General features: G+C 49.3%; 1 protein-coding gene across 3 annotated transcripts in view; it reads right to left on the reverse strand.

Moving 5' to 3' along the window:
• The window catches only part of GSN (gelsolin), a 57,142-nt gene extending 43,818 nt beyond the window's left edge, over positions 1–13,324 (reverse strand). The window contains exons 1-2 of one of the 3 annotated variants that reach the window (XM_060100608.1): positions 13,217–13,324; positions 1,298–1,387 (exon numbers count right to left, since the gene is read on the reverse strand). The gene's annotated coding sequence lies outside the window, so the exon portion shown is untranslated. Of the gene's footprint in view, positions 1–1,297; positions 1,388–13,216 lie in introns of those variants that run through there. The other 2 variants (XM_060100607.1, XM_060100606.1) reach the window with 2 other exon arrangements.
• Between the last annotated feature and the right edge of the window lie 229 nt (positions 13,325–13,553).

Here is a 13,553-nt window from a genome sequence, read left to right on the forward strand (position 1 = left end):
GATGGTCCCTGTGTCATTGTCGCCAAAAGCATTAACACAGCATAACTCTCTTTTTGGTGACAGATCACTTTGAGGCACTTCGGCTCTGGGAGTTGTCAGGGCTCAGCCTCAAAATCAGGAGCATCAGAACCAAGACGGCGCCCATCCCTCCTATCTGGGCAGCATCAGGGATGCCCCTTTATCTAGAACCCTCGGGATGCGGCTACAATTGGACAAGTCCCCCTCTCCGGATCCAGCAGGCCTTGTAGGAATCCCCAGCTTTGAGGACACAGCATTCTGGAGACCATCGGAAGACCCTTTCATCTAAGCTTGGGGAAAGAGGAACTGCTCCAGCTGCAGTTGGCTTGTCGTGTCACCCCCTGGAAGCCAGCTGGGCTGCAAGGATGAGTAAGCCCTGAGGCATTCAGCCCCTTCTCCTTTTGGCAGCTAAGGGTGATATCATGACCTGGAGGGGTGTTTTCCAGGCTCTCCGCACGGTTGCCATCACAAACTCGCTTCTTTCTGTTCCGACACTGGAAGCTGGGTTATTCCCCTAGTGCTGATCCTTCCTCTTTCCACAGCTCACAAAGCCCTTCAGCATCTATGAGCTTGTGCAGTACTCACGACAACCTTGTTACATGAGTGGGGGAGACCAATGCACCCATTTTATAGGCAGAGAAACCGAGACCCGAGCTGGCACCTGAACCAGGTCTCCTGCTTGCAGCAGAGGACTCTGCACTCCACCCCCTGCCTCTCAGCCTCCTTCAGCTGGTCACCTGTGAACCTGATAGTCAGGCGGCCCGGCCCTGCCGGCCATCCCAGATGGGTATGACTCATCCACTTTCCCCATGACTCACACTTCTCACTCCTCCTATGGTCAACAAGCCTGGATCCTCCTTGGCAGCTGTATCCCAGCTTTTCTCACCTCTCCAAAGAATTCCTACACCTCCTCCTCACGGGAGTCCACCCTCTTACAGAAGCGCTAACAGAGGCCTTGAGAGGGAGAGCGCTTTCCCACAGTCACCCAGCACGCAAGCAGCACAGCCAGGCTCGGGGCCCAGGAGCCCTGGCACCCAGCCCAGTTCTTGCCTCTTCCCCACGGGATCACCCTTGCCTGGCCTCCCTCTCAAGGGAGCGTGAGGGGTAAATGAAGAAATGAGCAGAAACATTCGCTGAGCCTTACTAGAAAAACCTCGGGGACTGCCTTTGAATCCACTTCTGGCGACCAGCAGCTGCTTCCACAGTCCCCTCCAGACTCCCCAGGGCAGCCAGGGCTAGGTTTAGAAGGACGCCAGGGTGTCTGCACTGCTCTACCTACCTTGCAGGGCTGTTGGCTGAAGAGGGTTGCTCCTGTCGGGAGGTGTCGGGACCAAGGCGGAAGCACAGTACAGGGGGTTATCAGCACCACCTGTAAAGAAAGGGCCAAGACTCCCAGGGTCAGGGGCTCAAGGTCACCTGGTCAGAGCCCCATTTGATACTTCCACTCATTCCCAAGCCCCAACCCCCTCCACACCAAGGTCACATAGCCCCTACGTGCACACCTCCAGCAATGGGGCACTTACTTCCTGCCAAGGCTGCAAGACCTTCTGTTGGAGAGTCTGGCTAGTTAAAAGGCTTGTCACAAGGATGTGCTAAAATCTTTCTTCCTATGCCTCATATACACTAGTCCTAACTCTACCCTCTGGGGTCACCCAGAACAGGTCTGCCACCTTGTTTCCCAATGTCTCCATAGAGACTTGAAGACAGTGACCCTGGGCCCCTCAAGTCTTCTGCAAGTTGTACACCCCTCTTCCTCCAGCTCTTTCTGAGATCAAGGTGTCTGGTTCCCTCCCCCTGCTTCCCTGATCTACTTCAAATGAACCCTACTGACAGCACAAGGCTCAGAATTAAACATTTAGCCGAACTCTATCCAGGGCAGGGCAAGCAGAACTCTCACCTCCAACATTCTAGATATCATGCCTCTATTAATCCAGTCTAAAGTCCCACGAGCGTTGAAGGTAACCTCATTGCATGACTGAATTTAGCTTATGGTCAACTTCAGAGCTGTGGTTCAAGATCCTGGAGTTAGACAAAAATGGCCCCTCATTTAACTAATATGTAACTTAACCAAGTTCCTTCATCCTTCTGAGTCTCAGTTTTCTTCTCTGTAAAAGAGGGATTATGTTAGAACGTACCCCATAGGCTCATTATGAGGATTAAATGAGATAAAATATGTCTAGGGTTTTGAACAGTGTATGTGCTTACTCTGATTATTCATCAGATTAATCTCTAAGCCTTTTTCTAAAAATTATATCTTTCTCATCCTGTACTGGTGCAGACTGCGGACCCAAGCTGTTTACATGCCATGTCCCCACCTCTATGCTTAGCATTGCTCTATTATTGTTAAGACTGTATTATCATTATCTGGTGACGGGTCTTTCTCTCCCATCAGACTGTGAGCTCCATTAGACTGTTTTGCCTTTGAAGCTCCAGCGCTGGCACGTGACCTAGCAAACAGCAGGACCAGTGGGTATATGCTGGATGACTAAACGAAGGGCCCGCCTACTCTGGCCCCAGAGTAGATCGTGCAGCCCAGTCTTTCAGCTCCCACACTTTCAGGGACAACCTGGATCGTCACCCTAACTCACTCCCAGACTCATTCACAGCTCATCCACATTCAGGCAGCAGCTGAGCACACTCGCTCCTGCCTGAACTGCTGAATTTCTCTGCCCAAACCTACTTCTCCAAGCCAAGGGGAGAGAGTCCAAGATTCCAAATTCAGTGGAGCCCTGCAGGCTCCTGGGATTAAGACTCAAATGAACCCTATTCTTAGCTGACAGTAAATGGCCCAGACATTCCTGTGGATTTCTGCATTGTCAGTGGCACCAGTGCATAGCAAGGGATCTGGAAAGAGGTTGGCCGCTTATCTGGGCCCCATGACCTAGAGTTAAATGCCACCTCCATGGACCCTCTTCAAAGAGTTCCACAGAAACTTCCCAGTTCCACGGGATAGATCAAAGTAGAGCTGGGTTCCTGCAAATGACTAATGACTTCCCACTTTCTGTTAACTCCCTGAGGACAAACCTTTCAAATCCAGCCCCCTTCTCTTTGACACACCCCCAAATCTCACACTCATCCTCACCCGCAGTGCTGCATTTGTTCCCAACTGCCACCTGTTTCACCCTCAATGCTCTCCATCTCAGCATCAGCACCATCACCCACCATGCACACACTGGGCCAGGCCAGACACCGGGGCACCAACCTCTTCAGCCTTCCCTGCTCTGTCACTCTCAGCTACAAAACTGCCTGCTGGTTCTACCCTAATGCATCCACTTCTCCCCACCCCCACTGCCAACATTTTGGTCCAGGCACCATTGCCTCTCACCTGGGATACTGCAGTGTTTCCTACCTGGTCCTCCCACTTTCTCTCTCCTCGCCTACAAAGCAAGCCCAGACCACGTTACTCCTCTGCTCAGACCCGACCATGGCTCCCCGACAGCCCCCAGGTAAAGCACAAGATCCTCAGCGAACCTTTCAACGCCCTTTTACGATCTGCCCCCATCAGCGCCTTGAGCCTCAGCTCTCATCAGTTCCTGTCTTCCACCCACACCCCTCCAAGCTCCAGCCAGAGGCAGCTGCACTCTGTTCCTTGAATCTTCCCGTAAGCTTTGCACAGACTGTTTCCTCTGTTCCCAAATCTCTTCCATCCCTCCTGTTCTTCTTTTCTCCCACTCATGATCAAGCCCAGCTTTCCTCCAAGAACTCTCCTCTAACCTCCACTTCCCCCGTGAGGCTGAGCTCCTCTGAGCCACCACCCATCTCCCCTGTCACACTGTTATGGTCTGTCTCCAAGTCAGCCTCCCCCATCATACCAAGACCTGCTCCTGGCTGTCCCTGCGCCTAGTCTAGGGTCACCACAGCTCGAGATTCATCGAAGGAAAAAACTGGTAAATCACATGCGTGCACACGTGTGTACACGTGTGTGCACACGTGCATAAACACTCATGCGCACACGCGTTCACAGAGATGGCAAAGGGTACAGGTGCTGCCATCTATGGGCAAAAAGAGCATTACACTCTTTTCCAGGCTCTGGACACCGGGAGCTCCAGAGTTTCAAACTCAACTGGGTTTAGAATTAGTTCCAGCTAACTCCAAGTTGGTCTGTTTTCCACTTTGGATCTTAAGGCTGCCACAACTTAGAAACAAGGTCCATAAACCACTAGCTCTAGTCTACCACCCACATGTTGGATGGAGCCATAAAGAGGAGGTCTCCTTCCAGTGCTCACCATCCCAGTCTGGGGCTCGCGTGGTGCCTGTTTGCTGAATTATATATTGGAGAGGGAGAGAAGCACTTCCTAATAGTCAGAGCTGCCCACAAGTGGAAAACGTGGGCAGAGAGCTTGCCGTTAGTGAAAGCATACAAGCACCAGGCACCCCATTTGTCTGGGTGGCTGAAGAGGAGCTTTCTGCCCTGGAGGGAGGGGGTGGTTGGGGGAGGCTGGAACAGAGGTGTTCTATCCTAAAAGACTGCTCCCAGCTCACTGGGAGGACCCTCAAATTTGGTGGGGGCAACATGTCATCTGTCCAGTAACTCCAGAAGGGTTCAAATGGCTGCCCCAATGACAACAGCTGTCATTTTTTGAGCACCTACCAAGTGTTAAATTCCTTACATACACCATGTCTCATCCTCACAATAACTCAGCCAGCAGATGTCACAGTCCCTATTTTGTGAAGGAAGAGCAGAAGTTCAGAGAGGTGAAGCAATGTGCTCTGGGTCACACAGCTAAGATGTCGGGCCAGCTCCCATCCATTCAGGCTGCGTCCCCGATACCTTGGTCTCATTAAATTTCAAGCTATAAGGCTGGGCCTCTTGCTCACTAGAGAAAAATATAAAGCTCCACTTACTTTAGACCGGTGTTAGAAAACTTTTACAGTAAAGAGCCAGACAGTGAATATTTTAGGCTTTGCAGGCACATACCCTCTCTGTTGCATATTCTTCCTTGTTTGGTTTTGGATTTTCTTTTTTACATTTTTACATTTAAAAACATGTAAAAACCATTCTTAGCTTAGAGACATACAAAAACAGGCTGGGGCTTCCCCGGGGCTGTAGTTTGCAGCCTACAGCTACAAAAGAATAATATTTATAATCTTGAGTATAAAAACTTCTGGTGGAAATGTTTATGCCAAATGCTAGGTCCTTCAGCTGTATTTCTCCCCCTTCAGATGGCTTCCTACTGAGTCACTCTCTCCTGAAGAAGAGCCCTACCTCGCTCTGCAATTAGGTAGCAAAATATTTCAAGGGCTGTTCAGATTCTAGAAACTCATAACTGTGGACCAAATACAGTTCAACTCAGTGTTGTGAAGAGAGGAAGGAGGCAAATACAATGGGGAGAAAGAACCTCAAAGAGAAGACATCAAGAGATGTGGGCTCCAGTCTGGGCCCTTACCAAAGGATTTAGAATCTTACTGTGCAAAGTGTGGTCCCTGACCCAGCAACATCTGCATTACCTGGGAGCCTGTTAGAAATGCAGAGTGCCAGGCCCCACTCCAGACCTATGGAACCAGAATCGCATTTTCACAAAATCCCCATGTGATTTGTGTGCAAGATAAGCTTGAGATGCTCTAGAACATCCCTTACATCCAACTGCAACATTGTTAACAAAACCCTTCCCCTGAGGAAAGGGTCCAAAGGCATCTTTTTTTATGCTGTAATATTAAGTCTCTGCCCTAACATCTGCACCACTGACCTCAAAAAGCTTGAGGTCACCCACCTTAGGATGCACAATCAAGAGATCAAGACCTGCCGCTGGATCTTGTAATTAAGCCTTTGACGGGTGGAAAAGTAGATCCAGGCAGACCAAAGAAGGTGCCCATCCCCATTTCACAGTGGCAGAAACCGGCTAGAGAGGAAAATGACTTTCGCAGGACAACACTGCCAGGACAGACTCGGGGTCTGACCATGACCAAATTTCTTTCTTCCCAGGTCTTGCGTTTAATAATAACTGAAATCCTTTTGGTTTAGACCAGAACTTTTGAAATCTCACAAGTGGTGGAGCAGAAATCAGAGAACTTGCTTTGTGCTTTAGGAAATTCACTTGCTCTCTCTGGGCATGAGCATTCCTGGCCATGAAGTGAGGAGGTGGGACCAAGCAACTCCCGAGGTCCAGCTGTTATGGTCGGAATCTGGAAACGGTTTCAAGGCGAGGAGGCAGTCAGGAGAGAAGCCTTCAGCAGAGGGTGACCACAATCACAACAAAGTCTCTGCACTGGAAACAAAAAGGCAAGTCCATCTGTCCTAAGCATGGAGGCAGACCAGTGACCGGGCATAAGCTCAAGGTCTTATGGCAAGTGCCAAGCAGAAACTGGAGTGAGAACCAGATTCTCTCTGCCTCTTCAGCCTGGGATCTTAATCGTTATCCCTTACTGATGCTGAACTGTGCAGATCTACAGGCATACCTCGTTATATTGCACTTCTGTTTCTTGTGCTTCGTAGATACCGTGTTTTTCACAAATTGAAGGTGTGTGGCACCCTTCGAGCAAATGGCCTTGTGGGATCATTCTTCCAACAACATTTCCTCACTTTGTGTCTCTGTGTCACATTTCGGTAATTCTCGCCATATTTCAGACTTTTTCATGATTATTATATTTGTTATGGTGATCTGTCATCAATGATCTTTGCTGTTACTACTCGCTGAAGTCTCAGATGATGGGTAGCATTTTTTAGCAATAAAGCATTTTTGAATTAAGGTATGTACATTTTTTTTAGACAGAATGCTATTGCACACTTAATAGACTACAGTATAGTGTAAACATAACTTTCACATGAGCTAGGAAACCAAAAATCTTGTGTGACGCGCTTTATTGCGATATTCACTTTATTGTAGTGATCTGGAATCGAACCCACAGTATCTCCAAGTTATGCCTGTATTTGCTAAATGAAGAAATGAAGTAGATGCTTCAGGAAAATGGTCCCTGAGCCTTCTAACAGGACAGCTTGCCTTTTGATAACCAGCTTCCAATGCTCTCCTTAAAGAATGCTGCCACCCTTGTGAATGGCTGGTGGAAATAAAGAACTGCTACAACTTTTCAAGGGTGGCAATTTGGCAAAATGTAGCAAAAGCTGTAAATACATCATTTTTGACCCAACAACTTCATTTCTTGGGCTCTCTTGTAGAAAATAATGAAAGAGGAATAATTTATGCACTAGAATGTTCATTGCAGGATTGTTTATAAACAGCCTGGATGCCTAATAATAGAGGATCAGTTAAGTGAACAATTCACACCACAGATACAATAATAGAGAATAATAAAAAATCAGGTCAGCATTTATCATTTTAATAATAAAAACGTAAAACTTGTTTTTTACAAATGAAATGCATTATTTCACTTCTTTAATTCCCCCAGACTATTGGAATGAAAGATTTTAAATAAACATGTATTTATCTACTTAGGTAGAGTATACTTTTGTTTTCTAATCATGTATTTTTTATTTTTTAACATCTTTATTGGAGTATAATTGCTTTACAATGGTGTATTAGTTTCTGCTTTATAACAAAGTGAATCAGCTATACATAATACATACATCCCCATATCTCCTCCCTCTTGCGTCTCCCTCCCACCCTCCCTATCCCACCCCTCTAGGTGGTCACAAAGCACCGAGCTGATCTCCCTGTGCTATGCGGCTGCTTCCCACTAGCTATCTATTTTACATTTGGTAGTGTATATATGTCCATGCCACTCTCTCACTTTGTCCCAGCTTACCCTTCCCCCTCCCCGTGTCCTCAAGTCCATTCTCTAGTAGGTCTGCATCTTTATTCCCGTCCTGCCCCTAGGTCCTTCATGATCATTTTTTTTTTTTTAGACTCCATATATATGTGTTAGCATACGGTATTTGTTTTTCTCTTCCTGACTTACTTCACTCTGTATGACAGTCTCTAGGTCCATCCACCTCACTACAAATAACTCAATTTCGTTTCTTTTTATGGCTGAGTAAGTATACTTTTAAAACTCTTTTAAAAATTAAATTTAGAGTACTAAATAACATGAAAAAATATTTATGTTATAACATTGGAAAAAAAAATGAAAAGAATAGAAGATTACAAGCAGGGTATGACCACAATTATATGGGGGTAAAAAAAAAAATGTGCTGAAAATATCAGGAAGGAAATGCACCATGTTAGCAGTGATTATCTCATGTTGGCAGAATTATGGACAGTTCTTATTTTTTTATGCTATTTTTATTTTCTACATTTTCTATCATAAAGAGTTATATTTAGAACAAGAAAAAAAGTCATTAGAGGAGGCGGGGAAAAGTACCCATATCCCATGGGTATCCCACCCATACCACTTTGCCACTCTGTGCCAAAATTAACTAGTATTTACTGAGAACCCACCAAGGGCCCAGCACAGCCACAGCCACTATAAAAGGAAAATTAAGGGCCAAGCCCCACCCTGAAGGCTCACATATATCGGGTGTATATTCTTTGTCTGGCAAATAAGCGGAGCCCAGATGATATCCTGTTGAAGCTGGAAAGAAATAAGGTTGTTTGCTTAACCAGTTCAGCAGAATAAATAAATCCACTCCCACTGGTGTGGTGGCGCCTTCATCCGAGTTCCCTGAGAAGCTCTGTGGCTCTAACTGCTGCTGGAGCCCCCTTGGGAAGAGCATGTTTCAGGGATACATTACAGCTCAGGAAGAAAACTGTTATCCCTGAGTCCAAGCATTGAATGTAAGAGGTTCTGAGGTACTGGAAGGAGTAGGATGGGGGGCCTGGGAAGGAACCTAACTGGCCATGTGGCCCCTGGGGACCCCTGGGCATGAGAGCTCACATCTCCAGGCCTCAGTGTCCTCATCTGTGAAATGGGACCCATAACAACCTCAGGGCTACTGTGAGCCTCAAAAAAGAGAAAGTAAGGCATTTCAGCTCTCTAGGCTGAACCTCAGTTTCCTTATCTGTAAAACTGAGTCAATATCTCCTCCCTAGTAGAGCTGTTAAAAGATTAAACAAGGGGGTGAAGACAAAAAGTGAACACAGACAGTAAGAATACTACAGACAGGGGCCCTCATCCTTATTGCTTCTAGAACAGGGACTAGGATACATGAATGAATCCTAGGCCTCAACTTCCTTATCTGTAAAATGGGCAACCAATTCAACACACAAAGACCAAATTTATGAACAGTAGCTGAATCTCCAGCTGGCACTGGTGCAGGTCACTTAAACAAAAATGACTGCTGTGGGCTCACTTTATGCTTACAGACATGCGGGTCCCATGTTCCTGCACTGAGCACAAAGCCCCCTGACTCAGAGGCCACCAAAGCTGGGAAAGCCTGACGTTATTCTATCCACGCCCCCTAGTGCCAGGAGGACACTGGGGCCCAGAGCAAGGCAAGGATTAGCTCAAGTCACCCAGTATTCTGTCAGTGGCAAAACCAGGACCCAAGCCCAGGCCTTCTGCTGTCCAGCCTTGCCCACCATGCCTACTGCTGTCCTCTGCCCCGCCCTTAAACTGTTGATGTGGTCCCAGGCAGGGCAGGGGAGAGCAGTCAGTCTACAGCGGTGGGTGGAGAATGGGGAAGAAAAGCCAGAGAGCAGCAGGAACCCAGCCTGCCTGTGGTCTCCAAACTCTCAAACCACACGAGGCTGAAATATGACACAGGCTCACTCAGTTGAAAGGGAGGAGATATTTTTACTTAACATCCCCCAGCTGCCTGAACACTGGTCTCTTTCTTTCCCTCCCCCCCAAAATGCATAGCTCCTGGGACCTGGTTTTCCCTGCTTCTGCTAGCATTTTCTCAGGAAATAACCATGGGGCAAGAGGGGTGCCCATTCTTTCTGGCTTCCTCAGAAAGCTTTCCAGACCATGGGCTCAAATGGTGAAAGGAGGGAGACTGGGCCTGGCTGGGCCCCCTGCTAACTCTCTGAGTGATCCTGGGCAAGTCTGTGTCCTCTCAGAGCCTGAATTCCCTAAAATGGAGGGGAGATGGACCTACACTCTGGAGTCCTGTAGACAGTACAGAAAAGCATGAGTTTACTCACAGTCCCAAGAGGCCCCTCCAGGCCTGTGTGCTGCAGAGCTGAGTTCCCCAAGCCACACACACTGATTTGCATCCCTCATCACAGCCACAGCAAAACTCCCCCTCAGTTCTCATCATGTCAGGACTAAACAGAACCTCTGGGAGAACATTTAGTGCAGTGATTAAGAGCTACAGCTCTACAGTCAGACCTCCAGAATCCTGCCACCGACACCTAACAGCCTCACAACCCGAGGCACGTTATTTAGCCTCTCTGAGCCTCAGTTACCTCTTCTATAAAAGTGGATAATAGTAGCTACCTTAGAGGAACGGTTGTGAGGAACCAACAAAGTAATTAATGTTCCAGCACTTGCTTTACTAAAAGGTAGCTTTTTATTATTATCACAGAGACCAACATCTCCATTTTACAGATGAGGTCACTGAGGCCCAGCAAACTGGGACTTGTCCAAGGTCACTCAGAAGAACTCAGACTACAGCTCCATTCCTAGGTCAGTGTGTCTAACTTCTCTTAGTCCTACAATCTCTAATAACCAAATATACATGCTCAGAGACTAGAAACAGGCTGTAAAGTTTTCTTGAAGAAAACCAGAGACCAATGCCTCAGCAAAGGATGACAGACCATGCAGAAATCATCTCCACGACCTGGCAACTTCTCATGAGAGACCCAAACTGCCCACACGGAGTGGGGAGAAGTGACCCTCTGGCACTGGATGGCTAAGAAGGGTGAAGGCATCCAGTCTACAGCTCTTGCTTGTGCCAGCTTGGCAGAAGTGCACACAAGGCTGTCAACAGGGGCCACCTCTTCGGAAAGGAGGGGGTTAGAGGGATGAAGCCCACTCTATACTCTTCTTTACGTTTGAATCTTTAACAATATTTTTTTGCTTTAAAAGTAAAACCCAACACTGAACAACTCAGAATAACTTAGCAACCTTATCCAATAGCTATAAGCCTACTGTCTGCTTTTAGATGAAATTTACTGCAGGTTCTGATAGGTTCTTCAGCTGGGCTTCCAGAATCTGCCACTCTAGTCCATTCCGTGGTCACTGCTCTGGTTCAGACCTGCACTCTCTTGACCATCCAACAGCCTCCTCGGGATCTCCCTGCCTCCAGTTAGCCCCTTCCAATGCATCTGCTACATCAGCCACAAGATTAATGAGAGTTTTGATCACTGCCTTCAGGATAAAGTAATTCCAAGCCCTTAGTTTACAATCTAGTTCCATTTTGATTTACAGTCTCAACTCCCACCACTCCACCTTTCGCTCATCTGCCATTCTAGCCATGTTGATTGTTCAGAAAACCTCAGTGCCTTTGCATGAGCTGTTCCAGCTTCTTAGAATGCCTTTTCCCCAATCGCTTTATCCCCTGGAAAACTATTACTCATCTCCAAGGCCTGGGTCGGCCAGACAGACTTAATCACCCCTTTAGGCTGAAGTAGCTCTCAGTATTGCATGTTTGTTCCAACCACTATAGATGAGAAGCATCTTGAGGACAAGTAGCTTTGTCCTCCTCAAGGCTCTGGGGCCCCTCACAGGGTAAGACACAGAACCTGGGCCCAGAAGAGCGCTAAATCAAGGAAGGAGGGAAGGAAGGAAATGCCGTGAGAGGCAACCCCTACAGCCTCCTCCTGGGAGCCGCTTGCTTTTCCAGATTCATGTTAGTCCACAATAAAAAAGACTATGGAAAATTTTGGAGTAAAGTTCCTTTCCCTGATTCACACGGAAACATTTGCTGCTGTGAAACTCACCCGGGTGCCAATCCAAGCTCCCCCGGCTGTTTACAATTTCCCTGGCATTTATAAATAGCGAGGCCCCAAAGAGGAAAATGGAGTTTCAAGGGAGCTGGAGGCCAACTGTCCCCACTCCCAGCCCCCCTCCTTTGTTCCAAGGCCTCTACCCCTTAATGAACATCCCCAAGAAACACCAGCCAGCACCCCAACGCGTGGGTGTGTGTTGGTGCAGGGGTGTTGCTGCAGTGCTCAGTTTCTTCGTGAAGGCAACTCGAGACTCAAGAAAGAGTCTAAAGCCCCACCAGCTAGAAGGAGTCAGCTAAGTGAGGCCTGCGACTGGGTCCCAGCCCTGCCCCTTCCTCATTGTGTGACTATCAGCCAGTCACAAACCCTCAGGGCCCTTCAGTTTTCTCAACTGTGGAACGAACAGGGCTGGGGGGAGACTCCAACAAGCTCTAGTCACTGTAAAGTAAAGGGTAGCAAGAGTTCACAGTGCCCTGGTCAGAAACATGGTCCTGGGAGAACAGGACCTGCAGGATTCAGCCTCCGAAAAGCCCCCCCCCCCCCGCCCAGGCCCTGCCTTCCACAAAAGGCAGTTACCCCCAGGGCAGCCCTGAATGTCCTTGGCTCTACAGAGTTCTGGGTGTTGTAAAGATGGCCTCTCTGCTCTGAGGAAGATGTGAGAACAGGATAAGGAGTGGATGTCTGGGCAGATGAGGGGCCGCAGAAGGAGCCAATGTCCCCTGCATCCCCAACAGTCTCCAAGGACCCAGGCTTCCTTCTGGCCACTGTCCAGAGCAGCCGGCCTGCACTGAGCCAGGAAACACTGCTGTAATCACGGTCTGGGGCGTTTGGACCCAAGAAGAGATGGGGGCCTAGAGGGAAAGGGAGATTCCCATCACTGTCTTCAACTCTGACAGAAGTTTCCGTGTGAGTCAGGGAAGAGAACATACCCTGCAGGGCAGGGGAAGAAACAGTACCGACAGGTAGCAAATGCAAGCGGATTCCGGAGTAGGAGGAAGCACTTTCTAACAGTCCTGGGCCCTGAAAGGGGAAGGAGGTGGAGGGCTCCTCATCGTCGGGGGAGCGCAGGCAAAGGCCTTAACCCTAGAGTCCAGGATCCGCGGAGCAGACCCCCCCCAGCGGAGCCACCGCCCAGCCCGCGGGCTGGAGACCGCCGGCAAGCGAGTGCAGCCGGGCCCACTTAACCCCCACCGCGCGAACTGGGTCAAAGTTAGTTCAGGTGCTTGCAGCAAACGGGGCCTGTGGGTGGAGGCCTGAACCTCCTCCTCCCCTGCCCTAAGCCCCCAATCCAACTCTCCTTGGTCCCCTGGAAGGCCAGCAAGGTGAGGGAGGAAGCTCTTCTCCAGCGATGCCCCGGCTGCCGGGCCGAGATCCAGGCGCGGGCAAACTCGGACCGGACCGCGAGAGGAGGGAGAAGGACCCAGAGGCCCGGGATCCCCAGATGCCCCAGGGTCGTGGTCGCTCCCCTCCCCTACCTGCTGCTGCGGCGCTGGCGACGGCGGCTGCTGGGTCCAGCTGTGCTCAGCTGGTTCCTGGCTGCGGGGCAGGGGCGCTGCGGTCGCCGGACTGGGATGGGCAGGGCGCGGGCGGGAGCCGCCCTGAAGGCGGGGCCGCCCGGAGGTCGGGGGGGAGAGGGGAGGAGCGACGGCCCCTCCTATAGGCGGCGGGGAGGATGGCGACTCTGGTCCCGGGCTGGCGTTCGTGGAGTGCACTGCATGTGACTTTGCCCCAAACCCCTCGCTACTTGCCCAAGGAAAGCATCAAGCTCCCTGCTTTACACGGGAGGAAACTGAGGCCCGGAGGCGGAGGAGA

Source organism: Mesoplodon densirostris, chromosome 6, assembly GCF_025265405.1.
Source record: "Mesoplodon densirostris isolate mMesDen1 chromosome 6, mMesDen1 primary haplotype, whole genome shotgun sequence".
Taxonomy (NCBI): domain Eukaryota; kingdom Metazoa; phylum Chordata; class Mammalia; order Artiodactyla; family Ziphiidae; genus Mesoplodon; species Mesoplodon densirostris.